This window comes from Salvia hispanica, chromosome 3 (genome assembly GCF_023119035.1).
Source record: "Salvia hispanica cultivar TCC Black 2014 chromosome 3, UniMelb_Shisp_WGS_1.0, whole genome shotgun sequence".
Lineage (NCBI taxonomy): Eukaryota > Viridiplantae > Streptophyta > Magnoliopsida > Lamiales > Lamiaceae > Salvia > Salvia hispanica.
This window is the reverse complement of record NC_062967.1, coordinates 36,386,133-36,401,894: the sequence shown is the minus strand read 5'-3', so window position 1 is coordinate 36,401,894 and position 15,762 is coordinate 36,386,133. Positions and strand designations below refer to the sequence as shown.

At 35.1% G+C, this 15,762-nt stretch overlaps 2 pseudogenes; one reads left to right on the top strand and one right to left on the bottom strand.

The window, feature by feature from the left end:
* Window positions 1-395: 395 nt before the first annotated feature.
* LOC125215628 lies at window positions 396-1,747 on the top strand (annotated as a pseudogene).
* A 6-nt stretch (window positions 1,748-1,753) lies between these two features.
* Window positions 1,754-4,563, bottom strand: LOC125215627 (annotated as a pseudogene).
* Between the last annotated feature and the right edge of the window lie 11,199 nt (window positions 4,564-15,762).

Here is a 15,762-nt window from a genome sequence, read left to right as displayed (position 1 = left end):
TTGTGCGTGTTGACATAATTTTATTATATAAGTTCATTGCTATATTTCAAACTTTGTTAAATGTATGTTTGACTCTACAACCCTCATTTTAAAAAAAATTAACTGTATAAGCTGTAACTTACTGCACGGTTAATCCCTCGTTTGAAACGAATCCAGTACCACACATCCCAATGCCCACTAAAACTATAAATAACAAATTGATTTGTTTTTTTTTTTTAAGAACAAATTGATTTGTTATATAATACAACTACATAAAATGATTCCACTTGTCTAATTGTCTTCATACGTGTTAGATGCCTATTCTTAGATTATGACAACAAAATTCGATATCCAATTTCAACTTAGAATTTTGTAGAAGTAGATAAGTCGTCATTATAGTCTACAGACAAGCAAAAACAGAGAACGATCAAATTAGTAGATTCAACGACTTTTTCTAATTCTAGAACTGTGCTATCCATAAATTTGCATTTTTTCCTCCCAAACCATTACTAACTATATTAAGTTATAAACTTTATTTTCTCACTTTTTCACATTAACCATCTTTCTCTTCTATCTGTTTGATTTTTTTGGAATGGCCTCCAAATTGCGTTCCCTATTATCAAGATCAGGAGGCTCATTCAAGGAAAGGTAAGATTTTCAATCTTCTCCTTCCATTTCTTGAATTTCTCCATGCTTGATTTGTTTAATTTTTTTGCAAATTTTTGAAGGAGAGAAAGTTTTGTGAAAAGCTCAATAACGTCAAGGCGTGAGGAGGATGGTGTTGATACTAAGCTTACGCCGCTGTCGGCGGTGGCGGACGCGTCGAGGACCTCTGCGCCACGGTGAACGCTGGCAGCTTCGATGGCGATCTCGATTTGAAGAGCTTCTGCGACGCATGCTCTCTTGTCTCTGTTCTCTTTACCTGCCTTGGCACTGCCTTCAAATTTGCCGAGTTAGAATATGGTGCTAAGGTATCGATCTCATTAATTACGATATCTTTTCTACTATAAACTATAATTAACCTCAATTCATGGTTTTCAGGTGGGTGGGCTTAAAGGAGCAATCAAAACACACTTAACATTAAACAGAATAATAGATTATGACATAAAACAAGGCACGGTTAGGACACAAGGAAGCCTTACTGTCAGCTGAGAAGAGTGAGACAGGGCATTGATCTCATCTCAACTCTGTTCAAGAACTTTCTCAACTCAGAGTATGTTTTGCTGCAAACTAACAAGATTCATTCATTCATAATCACGGCTAATCGGATCACATTTTGACATCGCAGTGATCCGAGTTTGAAAGAAGCAGCCTCGCGGCTTATGCCAAAACGTGCGCCCCTTACCACACTTGGGCTGTGAGAACAGCTGCTTCTGCTGGGATGTATGCTCTTCCTACAAGGGAACAGCTGCTCGTCAAACTAAACGAAACTCGTGAGTTCTCAAATTCCCTTCTTCATTTCTGCAGAGTGTGATCTTGCCCTAAACGACGGTTTTCTTAACAGATGAATCGGCAGAGAGGGAGATGAGAAGATTCATCAAAGCCTCGGATCCTATCATAGAATACATTGACAAGCTCTATACTAAAAGGAATATCAGCTTGGATTGGTGAGGCTGCTGTGGAGGTTCAAATGGGTGATGTTCTGTGCTTTTAGGTCAGAGATATTATGTGTAGAACTAACAGTTGAGGTATCCATTTAATAGGTGACCAAATGGTACATGTATATATGCAATGTCATACCATTTATAACATCAGTAAGTTATGCTAATCTTCATTATAAGAAAACCTTCTGCATCAATTTCATTAAAAAATTTTGGAAATGGACATCATCCTCCTCAAATAGACGATTCAAAACTGCCTTCAATAATTTTGATTGCAAGAGTATAATATCAGAGGCAAAGAATCAAACACTAAACTCTTCAGTTGGCTTTACTTTATTCAGTGTAATGCCTTGCTTCACTTCTACATTGTCAAGCTTTCCGGGTTCAGGATGATTTTTGCAAATGTTTGGAGGAAGGCAGCTAAGTCAGCACCATAGATGATTCTGTGGTCAGCTGTAACATTCACCTAAAAAAGAAGGTTTTGGATATCATTATATTGCCAACAAGAGAAGGAAATTGAACAATTTCTTAGTAAACAATAGCTCTAATCTACAAGCTAGGTTTTCAGCAAGATGAATCATATTACTAACTACTACGTAATAAGTTCCACAAATTCCACCTCTAAAACTGGTTAGCCATTACTTCCCTAATCTTAGGCCTTTTGATATCTTACAATCTCGTAAAAAGCTACCATTTCCTTATATAACCCAAGTATATATAGTCAGTAGTCACTACAAAATAAAATTATCTCAAATATTATTTCACAATCACAAATAGGTATTGTTATGTCTTCCTTTATTGGGTGTGTGGTTGAAGCCAAACAGCTATATGCGTCTTCTGGTAAGTCCAAAAGGACATTTCTCAAATATAAGATCACCCATCTCTCTAATTTAACATCTTTTCCAAACCTGTAGGTAGTGTTTATGATGAAATATAAATTAAGACACAGTTTGGTGAAGTTACCAGCATCTGGTTTTTAACGGTGAAGAATCCTTCTTTGTCAGCTACAACGGTAGGCTTTGATGCCCCCACGGCCATTATAGCTCCCTGAACAAATAACTTGGTAAATAATCATAACTTTACAATCCGTATAATGTTATATTTAAACCATCACCTGTCCTGGCGGAAGTATAGCATCAAATCTATCCACTCCAAACATGCCCAAATTAGATAATGTGAAAGTCCCTACATATTGGTAATGTAATTCAGTCTCAATGCCATATGTGTTCTCCAAATTAATACAGATCCAACTCTATGAGTACACTACCTGAATTGTATTCTTGGGGCTGAAGTTGCTTCGTCGTGCCTTTTCAACTAGCTCCTTCCACTTCTTAGACAAGAGATATAAATCCAACTAGAACAACAGCACACAACCAAGTTATGATCTTGCAACAACAGTTGCCAAATAACAAGAGAATCAAGTAGCAGTGCACCTTATCAGCATCTTGAAGCACTGGTGTGATCAACCCATCATCCATTGCCACAGCCACAGCAATATTTACACTGCTGTTGTAAGTAAAGCTTTTCCCATCTTTACATGTTGCATTCACCACCGGATGTTGAACCAGTGCCATTGCTGCAGCTTTTGCTAACAAGGCAGTCATGGTAACACCCTTTGCCTTCACCTATTATCAATTTAATAATTCACATTACTTATTATTATTAATCTACCGAATTCATCAATTCACACCACACACCATAATTACTGGAGATAAAAATCCTTCAACCACAAAGTTCTGAATTTCTATTGGCTATGGAAGACCTAATCTGTTCAACTAACTAGGGAAATTGAGATCAACTCAGTAACCTTTTAATCAAATGTATACATAGCATCAATGGATTAAATCACATCACAAACTCATCAACTCATACCATAGCATAATAATTGAACATGAAATTCCCTCATTCATAAAGTTATGAATCATCAATTAACTATGGAAACCCTAACTTTTTCAATTGAATTTGGGAATTTGGGATTGAATTGAGCATTTGTACCTTCTTATACAGAGCATCGAGCGCATCCGTTGCAATGGGATAACCAACTCTAAAGGTCGGCACGGAGAGATCTCGATCATATTCCTCGATACCGCCGCCTGCATTGTGGTAAACGGCACTATTTTCGCCCCTGGGATCTCAGGATAACTCGCTGCAGTCTTAGGCGGAGATGCCGCCGCAGGAGCCACAGGCGCCGCCGCTGCAACCACATTTGCCTTCGGCGCCGGCGCGATTCCAGCCGCTTTCTCCACATCCTCCGGCGTAACTCTACCGAACGGCCCCGTCCCTACCAATTTAGTGATATCCACCTTATGCTGCTTCGCTAATTTCTTCGCGAAAGGCGTCGCCACCAGCTTCCCGGCGTCGCAGCAGCCACCGGAGCTGGAGCTGGAGATTCAGCTGGAGCAACAGGAGCCGGCTCTCGGCGCCGCCGGCGGCGCGGCGGACGACTGCGCGGCAGCTTTAGCCCTAGCTTCGGCGATTTCGGCCTCGGTCTCGGCTAGAAGGCCAATCGCAGCGCCGACGGGAGCCGTCTCGCCCTCGTTGACGACGATTGCAGCGAGAATTCCGTCGTAGAAGGTCTCGACGTCCATGTCGGCCTTGTCGGATTCGACGACGACGACGGATTCGCCCTTGGAGAGGACGTCGCCCTCGGATTTGACCCAGCTGACGATTTTGCCCTCGGTCATGGTGGAGCTGAGGGCGGGCATGAAGATCTCGCGGATCTTGGCTTGGACGAGGGGGAGGCGGGCGGAGCGGGGCCTGAGGAGGAATGCGGAGGGGCGGAGGAAGGGGGTGGAGGTAGAGACGGAGGAGGAGAAAGAGAGAGAAGCCATTGGGATAGATGAAAGCGGTGGCGGCAGTGGTAGTGGTAGTGGTAGTGTACAAGTAGAGAGAAGGGGGCGGAGGCGTCGAGGGGAAAATTAGTTTGAGTTAGCTTCGAGTAGTTCGCCTGCCAATTCCATTCTATGATTTTATTAATGTGTAAATTATCAGATTTTCATTTCATGGGATATAACTTCAAACACAGAATTTCAATTTTTATTTCCTCAACATATTCTTTATTTTTAATATTTTAATATATCATAAGCAGAACATTTTTGGACATTGATACGACATTGCACAAATGACTTTTGCTTGTTTTGAGATCAAAATACTCTCCAAACTAGGATTATTTATGTTTTTTTTATGAGACGGAGAATTGTCACTTTGATTCTATTATTTTCTTGCGGCGAACAATTATTTGCTAAATAGTGATGATAGCTTCTATTAGGACAATACAAAGGAAATGAATGAATCAAGCATATCCAAAGGATGTTCTTTCTCTCTTAAATTCAAAATTCAAGAGGTCTAATTCTAGCACCACTTTACAGAACAAATTTCGGAATTCCAAATTACAAAATTGATAGATTTCTCCTTCATCTTCTTCATCAAAGCCAAAGAAATTTTAAAAAAAAAAAAGATGTTATAAAAAAAATGGGTTACATTTTTCATTAATTTGCAATGGATGCAAAATTATTTTCTAAAAAAGAGATAAAAACGAGAAAGGATGTTTACGGAAGTCACGATTCATGCGGGTATTTTCAAGAGTTTGTAACCCAAAAAAACCATCATTTAATTCACACTAACACAATGTAATTCGTATTCCACTATCAACATAAGAAGAATTCCAACAATTTTCAAATGCAAAATCTTTTATTCAAAAATGCAATATTGGATGTCATAATTCGCAATATGCAAAAGTGAGATACACATATGCAAAACAGATTACACAATCATGCAATATTAGTATTAACACTTTGTTTTATGCAATATAAGTAATAATTACCATGCTATCTTGATTCCACCAATAAACACTTCAGTTTTGGCAATATCAGCATGTATTAATTCAAAAATATATTAAACTAATAGATTAAACAAAAAATATACCACAATTTGTAATATAAGGGAGCACACATGTACCAGCAAGAGCCCTTTGATGGATTAAACAAGAAAGATAATGCAGCCAAAGTTATTTGAATTATCTTCATTTGCATTAAAAAACAACCCAAGTGAAAATACTACTCCAATGTTAGTTCTCAAAATGTTATCTCTACATCTCTCGACATCTTCTCCTTCCCCTACAATGTCAGACTAGAGCCGCGGCCAGTGCTGCCATCCTTAGCGCAGTAGCACTGCCAACACCATAGACGCGGAATTCTTCTCCCCATCGACTGGAGCAGCCCCACCGATCATAGCAGCCAATGGTGGATCTCCGTGGGGTCGAATATAATTAAAAATAATAATAAATATAATAATATATAAATAATTATTTTAAATTAAATATTACTTCATCCGTCCCACAGAATACGACTTTTTCCTTTTTAGTTCGTCCCAAAAAATATGCACTTTCTAATTATGGAAAGTTTTTTCTCTAATTAGGTAAGACTCATTATTCACTAACAATGTTGTACTTACTTTTCTCTCGCATGTCTATTACTTTACTAATTTTACATTAAAACTTGTGTCGTCCCCAAAATGCATATTCTTTATGAACAAGGGAGTATTATATTTTAAGTAGTCGATGAATATTTGTATATACAATAGTGTGTTCATCTTCCATTGCTTATAGCATCATATCCAAAATTAAGACCAAATCTACATCCTTAGATTTTAAAATGAGTGGATGAGATTGAATCTTACGAATTTCATAAATAGTAGACAAAATATCAAAATCTGTTATCAACATTTACTAAAACTAAAATAAAAAATATTAAATTTCATCATCCGAACGTCGTTGAACATATGCAATTTGAGATCTCGTTGGAATCCTTATAAAATTATCTTTAATTTAATATATTTTTTGAAAAAAATAATTTAAATCGAGAGAGTTATGTAAATTTAAAATTTTAAGATGATTTTAATGAAAGGAAATTGACATTAATACCCTTTAATTTTATTTATTAATTTTCTTAATTAAAAATATAATCTATGGCATTATTTCAACCACTAGATCTTCTAATCTAATAACTAAGATTTGATCTCGAGAATGCTAATTAGTTACCATACCAATTCAAAATTCTTTAACACCAAATATTTAACACATAATAATTTTAAAAAGTGATTAAATAAAAATGACTTGTGGTTGATGAAACGAAATTTGAGCCGACCTATTTAATTAATTGATATTAACATTTTAGGTGGCCTAACAAATAAGCAAAATAGGCCCAAAAAATTTCATTTAACCTAACTAATATGGAACCATCATCGTCTTTTTCATCAGCCGACTGGCCAACATCAGATTCCCACCTCTCTCCTCTAAGTTTATCTAATATTGTTCCTCTGTATTCTTATTATTTGGAAAAAGGTAGAAGATTTATGGAGTTGAAGCTTTCGTGGGTCGGAGGCGGAGCTGTGCTGTGTCAAAGGTCGAAATGACATTTTTCGGTGCACTCGTGACCACCGGGGCCGACGACCCCACGTGATCCCACCTAGTTCCCCGTTGATAGCAGCCTCATTCGGGATCTAAAGAGATCAAGATTGCTAGAGATAATAAACCACCTCATTGAGAGATAAAATTCCTAAAATATAAATTGTAGGTGTATAAATTTTAAGAGACATTCCAAAATAATAAAATAATCTACTAATATTTTATAGGGACGGATGCAATATTATCACAGAGGATCTCCTACTCCACTTCTCATGTCCACTCCTCATCCACCTCACAATCAAATAAAATAATATTATAACTATGAACAATTTTAATAAGTGTTAGTGAATTATTTTATTTGATTGTGGGGAGGTGGATGAGGAGGAGCTCGAGATCCTCTCCGATATTATCAAGAGATGAAATGTTATTAAGTGTTCTTATTCCATTATGTCTAGTCTCATATTCTAAGTATCAAATTCCACCCGCTTGAGGTGAGGGTTTGGATCCCCTATTTTGGCTAATTATACAACAAAGAATGTTGTTTCTCACATCCACGATATTTTATGCTCCCTCCGTTGTATAGTCGTGGAGACGTTTTTTTACACGTAATTTAAGAAAAATTATTTTAAGTGGGTTAAGTAAAAAATGAATAAAGTAGAAAATGAAAAAAGGTAAAGAGATGAAAAGATAATAAAATAAGAGATAGTAAGTAAATGAGAAGAAATGTGTTGACTTTTACTAAAATGGAAAATGATTCCACTATTATAACGTACCAAAATGTAAAAAGACTCCACCACAATCGAACGGAGGAAATAAAAAAAAAAAAAAATTACTCCCTCCGTCCTAGTTTAAGAGTCACATTTTGTCATAAAAGTCCGTCCCAGTTTAAGAGTCACATTTAGAATTTTTCATATTCTCGGCCATACAATTTTACCCCCATTTGCTCATCAAAATTACTCAAAATACTATTATACATTAAAATAAACAAAAAACAAAAATAAAAAACCAAAAAGTCAGTAACCACCTTCAACCAACTCACTTAATTTATTATCTTACTTTATTTAATATTATACACTCTATCATCTCACTCCATTTATTAGGCCATCCGCATCCCTATCTCTTAAACCGCCCTCTATCTCTCTTCACTATTCACGATTTCCAATCGTACTTTTTCGCTCATCTCTTAACTTACATATACAAACCTCGCATCCCTCCATCTCTTAATCATCTCATCCCTTAACTATTCATTCCAATTTCATTTTGTTATTTTTATTTCCAACAAATTCAATTAATAAAAACACACTTCATTAAATAAAAATTAAAATTAAAATTTAAAGGCCTAAAAGAATTAAAAAATACAATAATTAAAATACTCTAAATTAAATTATAAAAAGCTAACTCCGCCGGCGAATCATCCCCCGAAGTCGGCGGTGCACCCAAGTTAGATCCGAGTCCGAATACCAAGTTGAGCTTTCAAATGCGCAATTCCGTCCATATGGGCTTCAAATTGGGGAGGACTCATTTTTGAAGGCCCGAGCCCGCCTGGCTTGATTCGCCGCGGCCCCTCCCCCTCGCTCTAGCCGCCTTCGTCGCCTTGGTCCCTTGGGGCCGACGTCGTGAACCGGAAGACCCCCTGCATCATCGGTTGGCGTGCCCTCTTGTGAGGTGTTGCCTTCGCCGCCATCACTAGACTTGTAGTGGCCATACGCCGTGTGCTTCGCGCGTTTCGAGCCCGACTCGACACTGCCAGCCCACCTTTCAAGGTGGTGGACTTGCGACCAAACATCGACATGCTTGAAATCTTTACTAACGTCGTCTTTGAAGACCCGCAACGCCGCTCTCGTAATGTCGGCTCCACCGGCTCGCTTTGGTATTCGCCTCTTCCGCCGATATCGCGCAAAAATTTTGACACCTTTGTCGCATCGGTCCCAATGATGCGGAGCATCTTCACGTTGCGGGCAAAGGTCTTTTCACTTCGTGCGTTGTAAACTCGGTGTCTTTTTTCCAAAAACACAAGTGGGATTGTTGATTCCCGACAATAGTATCGTGAGACGCCTGATCAAGCGCGTACGAGCCAACGTCTCCTTTGCGTATGGATGACGGTGCCGCCCCATAACCTCGTGGTCGCCCTCTCCTCCTCTTCCTCCTTGGCTTTGACGCCGATCCGGCGAGCCTCCACCTTGGCCGGTATTCCAAAGTGCGTTCCACGTAGAAATTCTCCGAATTTGGGATAATCCCGCGATTGCCCGTACCTCGGGAGGGACGATAGTATGCATCCACATCAAAATGTGGTGTTTAGTACGCCGGTGGAGTCGTCGAGACTTGGGTGCCCTGACAACCGGAGTACCCAAAAGTTGTACATGCTCACCAATCGTCAAACGAGTTCAAGTCGAACCCCGAGCGCGCGAGCCGCCAGCGGCCGCGCCGGAGTTTCCATCGCCGGACATTTTTTCAGCAATTGGAGAGAAAAGAATAGATGAGTGTAGTGTTTATGTGCAAAATGGAGAATGGAAGAGAATGGAGTATTTATAGAATAATAAAAGAAAAAGAAAAATAAAAAAAATTGAAAAATTCGACCTTTGCAACGGTCATTTGACCGTTTAAAATTATTTTTATTTTATTTTTTTCGAAATTTCGATTTTAAAAAAAACAAATTTATGACATCAATTCGACGCCCACTCGCTGGCTCGGGGAGTGGGCGTCACGCCATCCCCCGCCGCTGGCCACGTGGCACGCGCGCGTGACGAGCGCCCAGCCGGCCTCTTCCGCGTCGACGAGCGGCTCGTCTCTTCGGGACGAGATGATGCCGCACGCCGTCTCGATGCCACTCGTCTCGTCGAGACGAGACCGAGACGACATCGAGCCGCATGCGGATGCCCTTACATACTCCACCAAATTCTTAAAACCCGTGCCATAACTAAATGGCACCCCCAATATGGACGGAGGGAGTAATATTTAATATGTTGATTTATGATTAAATTATTCCCTCGTGCAATAAGCCACAAGAAGGAATCTAAACCTGGAGAAGGTTTATCAAAGAATTATTAAATCCTAAACAAGTAAAACTAGGTTTATATTTCTATTTTGAGGAACATTTTTTTAGTCCACTTTGTAAGATCATTTTAAGTCAAGTAACTTTGAAAATATCATTTCAGTCCATCAACTATGAATTAATATCATTTGAAGTCTTTTTTTATTTCAGTTTTTTCGACGAAAATACCTCGATACCTTAAAGGATATATATTTTTAATAAACTTATCATATACTCATTTTTTTTATAAATATCTTTACAATATATTTTTGACAATTTTCTAAATATAATTCGACTTCAATATTATCACTTAATTATGTGACATGCAAGTAAAATTGCTTCTTCAATTTTTTATATTACGAATTTTAAAATTGAATAAAGAACTTTTCTTTAATAATAAAAAATTAAATAAAAAGATTTTCTTGCATGTCACAAAATTAAGTGATAATATTGAAGGAATTATATATTTAGAAAATTAATCAAAAATATATAGTAAAGATATTTATAAAAAATATGAGTATAGGGTAAATTTATTAAAAATATAAACCCTTTAGTATTGAGTTTATTTGTAAAAACTTAAATAGTAAAAGACTTCAAATGATATTAACACATAGTTGATAGACTGAAATGATATTTTCAAAGTTCACTGATTCTAAATGATACTTTGAAAGTCAGTGACCCAAAAAGATGTTCTCTTCTTTTAGTTTATTTATTTTGTGCTGGACTGGGTTAACATTACTAGTTTATGGGTTAAGTGCCGCATGTTTGTGTTGGTCGTAGTAATGGCCCATGTAGGCCAGTCTAATCAATTTTTTGGGCTTTAAGTTGAAAACTATGTGTTTCTCAAATTTTTATGAGTTTCGTGATCCACTGAATAACAGCAAATATCGTAACCAAAATCTGGTTGCATAGAACATTCAACTCCATTCCCAAAAGGCTTAATATTTGTGTGTGAGTTGACTGAGTGGCAGAGAAGTTAATGTTTAAGGCTAAAGATTTAAGGGACTTTAAACTTAAATTCATTTATTGTTGAAATACAAGCCACAGGTCTTAAAATCAAATAAAATAGATAATGTGACCAGAGTGCAGATAAATTACATCATTACTAACATATGTACATAAATAATTTTGCATGCAACAGCGTGATAACGGTTAATAGGGAAAAAATGTGAGACATCTAACAAATTAGCCATAGGATAATTATATAGCACAGAATTTTATGTATGATACAGTTAAATATCGATCCATACTCATATTTTAATAATATACTAGTATTCGCACATATTAATATATTTTTAAAAAATTAATTTTCAATTTTAAATTAATTAAATAAAATTAGAATCAATCTTAACAATGAACAATATGAGTAGCAATTTTAGTTATATGAGAATAAAAAATCTATACAAATCATCATTGAATCATAATAAATTTGAAACAAATCACATAATATAATGTTTAAACATTAAATCATGGAGTCAAAAAATTAAACAAAATGGATAATTACTCATAATTTTTAAAACTTCTTTATTCACTACCTTAACTTTAAAATTAAAATAAACTTGATCATTATAAACTAAAACCTTAAATTCTTCACAATTCGTCATTCTTCAACGGAACTATTGGTAAAATAACTCGTTTATATCTTTAAAGCGGTCCGCCTACCTAAAACTACAATAAAATAAGAACAAAATCAATTTGCACGCACAAATCAATAATCAATATGTATTAAAACCATAATGTTGCATAACCACAAAATCACCTCTGCCTTCCCTCGACCATGAGGTTTAAGCAACACCTAAATCGTCGCTGTCATGATTATCGGAAGAGTGCTGCCCATAACAAAAGATAATGTCATTCGCTATCAAGATATAACAAACTACTTCGAGTTTAAAATAGGCATGCACTTTAGCCAAGGATCTTTTTAAATAAGCGTGAGTAACATACACCATAAATCTAATGTCACATGTGGGAGATTAGTGGGAGAATAAGATACTGCTACGAATATAAAGAAAATTCATAATTTGATTTAAATACTTAGATGATCCTATGACAACGAAAACGAAACACCCAAGCAAGATAGGTCCAACAGGGAGTCGTTGCCCTTCTTTGCAAGTGGTCTCGAGACGGAACCTCGCTTTGTTACGTTCTTCTCAAACCTCTCCACTTTCTGTCGCAAGCCTCTTGGAAATTGTATATCGATAAAATTATTATAAATTCTTCAAAACGATGAATACCACAATGTGAGTTATTACTGAGCCCTTAAATGCTGCAATCCAACTATTGTGCAATATACTTTTGTAAAACTGACAAATACTCAGCCGGATAAGTGAATGAGAATAACCAAATTTAAATGAGATAGTAAAACCTCCAACTCATTCCACTTAATCACACATAACATAGTAAATCTCCCACTTACTCCACTTAATCACATATTTAATGGCCTTTAAACATATATATTTAATTTAATATAATTTTTTAAATTAAATAGCACTTGTAAATTTATCCAAAACTCCTCTTTTACATATTGTATAGATATTCAGCTTTCACATATATCGACGACAAAAAAATATACTACTAATAGTAATATTAAACTTTAATTCGAATCTCGAACAACACCTTGAGAAATAAAATCCTGACAAAGTTGATATTTGTGGACCATTCCAACTTCGCACATGCTATTCATTTCACACAAACCCCACCACTTTTTTTCGAACGGAATCAATGATGAGATTTCATTTAAATAGTGAGGAACTATAATGGCTCCAGCCTCCAGCCCTTTACAAAACGAAATAGGAGTAGTATCTCACAGAATTCAACAATTTCCTTCGATCATCCGATTACAAAACGAAATAGTATCATTGAGAAAACGAAAAGAAAAATCTTGTAAATAACTATTCATGAATATGTTTTGATTGAATACAATCAATTTTTAAAACTGACACACAACTTTTATTTAATTTAAATTAATTTCTAGTAATGGGTATTGAAATTCTACTACTTGCCGTTGGAAGCAGCGAAAATATCGCAGACAAGTTGCAGACGTTCACATTAATTTCAACGTGAATGTGGGTCCAAGTTGGCGTTTTTTGTCTTCATTTTTTTTCATTGCAGCAAGACTAATATCCACGTACATACAAGTTGCTGATAGTAATTTAATTTTAAATTTTAAATTTTAAATTTTATATTATTTTTTTTATAAAATATTACTCCTCCGCACTCACAAAGACGCTTTCGTTAATTTAATCTGTTCGATTAGAATAAGTATTTTTTAATTTTAAAATTCTTTTTTCTCTAAATGTATATAAGACTCTTATCCACTAATAATACTTTAATAACTGTTCTCTCTCTATCTTTCTCTTATTTAATCAATTTTGCATTAAACTCGCGTAAATTTAAATATATATTCTTTAGGATAAAGTGAGTATGAATGTAAGAAAACATTTCTGTTGTGCAATCAGCCACACAAGGGATTTAAACCCGTGTTTACTAGACAATTTAATAGTTCTCAATCTTATTCATAAAATGTACCCATTTTTAATTCATAATGTATTTTCAACTTGTTAAGCCTATCAATTTCAAATAATTATTTTCTAGAATAAAAATAAATTTATTTTTAAAAGATACACGTTATATCATGATTTCATTATTAGAGTGAAATATTGACGATAAAATTGATTAAAGTTGGAATATAATTGGAATAAAATAAATATAATTTTGTTATTGCATATAATAAAACTCAGTACTATTATTGTATGAAACAATACAATATACCATATCATATTTTGGCATGACATATAATGAAGATACTAGTGCAATAATACTACATTTTAATTCCATAAATTAGATTATGAGCTTAAATAAACATCCGTCGCGAACTTTAAAATTGTAAATTGATAAATTGATAGTAGTACGTAGTATCGAATTTCAAATGCATGTAGCTTAACTCGGACTACACATACACCCTACAAGCAAGTTAGCAGCTTCAGAATTGGATTATTTCCAGACATTTTTTAAATATTATAGCCTAAAAATATTTTCCTGAAATTTAACCACGTTAACTTGTCAATCAATGAATTAGCACTGCACCTAATTATTATAAACATCGAAGGGCAAAAACGGCATAATCACTACATAAATTTGATTGACCAAAGTTGAAGCAGAAATAGTAGTAGTAGTATTAATTATTGTGATAAATATCTAGGCGATGAACTGCCAATAATAGCAAATCGTTAATGGATAACTACTGTGAATCATTAACAGAGTTTTGGTGCAGATAATTTCTCCAATCATAAATTAAATTCAAACTCATTTTTGGATTTTTTAATGGAATAATACCAAATATAATGTTATTCTAAAATTTTATTAGAGAAATACTAAAAATGTGTAAACTTAAAGATGGTAAATGGTTTGAGTAAAAATACTTTTGTACATATACTCAAAATGGTTGAGATCGTTTAAATTGTTGAGATACCTAAATAGATGTGTCAGTAACATATGTAGGTGACTGTCCACGTCCATTTCCATAACCAAACTCCACGACCAATTTCCAGTAGAGAGATGAATTTAGAGAAATTGTAAAATTTGAATACTAGTGTTTCCCGCCTCATGAAAGTTGGTGGGCCGGCCGCTTGGATTGATTGCCGATTGGAGATATCTGATATCCCTCTCTTTGACTAGTTATTTTCGTTTTGACGCATGCCAAGTTCATGGAAGATAGAATCATCGTCTTCAACGCTTAGAATGAATTATTCCTATTATATATCTCTTTTCTCCTTATCGCTTAAATTATTTTCAAAAATCCTTCTAAACTCATATGGGGTGTTAGTGGTTGGAAATCGTGTCATGGGTCCATTTGTCCTTGGCTATATTCTAGGAACAATTACACTTCTTAGCGAGTCGACGAGTTCGACGAATCTTAAACCCAACTAATCGTTAGAAATGTCGATAGGTCGAGGCTCACCAACAAGTCATTGGGTTAAAAACCAAGCAGTTCATATTTTCCTTGTTTGTTCTGAACTCCGTCTTTCATCACTTTTAACCTATGTAAGCTTTATTTTATGTTTATCTTTTACAAACTAGTCAAACTACCGACATAATAAAGATAAAAGATATAATCATGTTATTTCTTGGCATATGATCAAAATTATGCAAGTTTAATAATTAAAACCATACAAAATCTAAGTGCATCACTGCCTTCTTTAAAGCTTATTTTGCTATTTTTTTAAAATAATGCATAGTTGAAAAAGAAAAATAGTTAAGCTCAATAGTCCCATATAAAAATAATTAAATGGAAAAGAAAATGATAATAATATTGCCAAAAATAAATACCCTATACTATTTACTACTTCCTCTGATCATCTAAAATGACAATTTTTCTTTAGATGTCCCATATAAATGAAACATTTCTATTTTTAGAATAATAGAGCAACTTTCTCTCCATTTAATATATCCAACAATTTTTTCATTTGCAATTAAAATATTTAACTCTTTGTTTTTCTCGTTCATTTAATACTCATGCAGTATCTTTTTTCTCTTAAAATAATACATTAAGTAGCACTCCTAATTTCAAAAGATTTCGTTCCGACCAAAAAGTGTGTCGTTTAATTTGAGACGGACGGATGGAATAGGGAGTATTAATAAGTGACAATAAGAAAAAGTGATATTCAAAGCTTATTTTTGTTTCGGTCCAAAATATTCACCATTATTTTATTTGTTTTTGTATTATACTTATTGCTGCCTGTATTTTG